This window comes from Branchiostoma belcheri, unplaced genomic scaffold (genome assembly GCF_001625305.1).
Source record: "Branchiostoma belcheri isolate BF01 breed outbred unplaced genomic scaffold, Haploidv18h27 scaffold22, whole genome shotgun sequence".
NCBI classification, from domain to species: Eukaryota; Metazoa; Chordata; class Leptocardii; order Amphioxiformes; family Branchiostomatidae; genus Branchiostoma; species Branchiostoma belcheri.
Window position 1 is genome coordinate 201,799 of NW_017803713.1, and position 1,860 is coordinate 203,658.

The following is a 1,860-nucleotide window of genomic DNA, read 5'->3' on the forward strand; positions in this document are numbered from 1 at the left end:
TAGTCACCTGTTTAGTCAATCCTTCCACAGATGAGGTACTAGTATACCTTGATGAATAAATGAATAGATCAAATACACTGAATTCTTTAATTGGACGATCCCTCCTACTAACCATGTTTGGGCCATATCTCACAACATACTGAGCTAAGAGGTACAATGTACTTACCTTGTCGACTCAGTTCAGCACAAGGGTTCTATATTTTTCTCCACATATTCTGGCTCGGGATGTTCTATAATACACGGAAGAAAATCCAGATTTTTTTTTAAATATGCGATCCAAGTTGTAGTAGAAAGGTACGCACGCTATTATATATAGCACGAGTACTCCACATACACGGGTCACGTACACAGGTCACGTACACTGTAATTGTTCAGGTTCTTAATACAGAGTGAGGCTAAAATGACCTAATGCACAAGTAAACTTTGCACTTTTCATGACCCCAGCGGTCATGACCAGCCAGCCAAGTGATAGCGGTACCTTCAATACCTTCAACAAACAGTTTGGTACATTAGGTACAGGCTGTCCAACACTGGAGTCATAGGTTTGATGGAGTCATAGGTGTGGTGGGATCTTTAACATGCTAAAGGTAGCCTCCTGTGCAGGCGCCGCGGCGGTGGGGATATATATGGCAAGAAATCGGACATAGAAAAACAAGGCTCATTTTAGAATCTTACAGCAAATCTTACAGCAAATAATACTTCAAATATGATTGTACCCAAGGGAATTTGTCATTCTAGGTCGCTATTTACTACATTAATCATTTAGATTATGTTTTCCATTATAGACAGATTGATTTTTCTGCATCTTCTCGACATTGGTCATTAAACACTACGGTTAGTACAGAGACGTGCACATAACTATTCTAAAGAACGTAAATCTGCTATCTTGCAGTCCAAGACACTTGGCAGCTGGCACAGGAAAACAAGCCACTTTGGTGTATGCCACGAATCATTAAGCTAAAACCAAACAAGGCTTTTTCAAATCTTACAAGTGTTTCTGCCTAAAGCACACACAGGTTCTTGAAGAAAAAAAAAACAAGGCTCTTTTAGATATTACATATTACAGACACGGATTATTAAACACGATTAAGGTCTTTAATCCTATGCCTACATCTCACAGGTTGTTTAAGAAAACCCAAGCCTTTTCAAATCTTACATCTTACTGACACGGGAAATTAAGCACGATAGTAAATTTAACAGAGAAGGGCGTAAAGGTCTTGATCAAGCACGTGTCTCTGTTCTGGGAGAGAAAAAAACCAAGGCTTTTCTAAATCTTACATCTTACATCTTACAGACACGGGTCATTAAGCACGATGGTAAATTTGACAGAAGGGCGTGAAGGTCTTTAATCCAGCACGTGTCTCTGTCTTTAGCACACCGGTTCTGGGAGAGAAAAAAACCAAGGCTTTTCTAAATCTTACATCTTACATCTTACAGACACGGGTCATTAAGCACGATGGTAAATTCCCTCCGTCTCAGCGGCGGGGGAAGTGGTACCGTCCGCATTCCGGCGGCTGGTAAAACAAACCGTACCCTGTTTTTTTACCCCCAGTTTTCTTCACAACGGTTACCCCAAACCGGGTGAAACTTTGGGGGATAGTGTTGGCATAATCTTTATCTGTATTGTACGTCTTTTTGGACGTTCTGTTGTTCCTAATTCGGTTGTATCCTACCCTCCCCCTCTTGGGGAGGTGGACGCGTCCGCTTAGGAATCTAGGCCACAGAGCTATATTTAGCTAAGAGCCCTCGTGCGGTATACTAATATATTGCATGTTTTTACACGAAAGACTCTCTCCACCATGCCAATGTTTTTCCAATTAGGGATCCCCACACTCTTCTGTCAATTCGCCATCGTGCTTA

General features: G+C 41.4%; 1 pseudogene; it reads right to left on the reverse strand.

Moving 5' to 3' along the window:
* Positions 1–260, reverse strand: part of LOC109470167 — a 3,406-nt pseudogene extending 3,146 nt beyond the window's left edge.
* Positions 261–1,860: the final 1,600 nt, after the last annotated feature.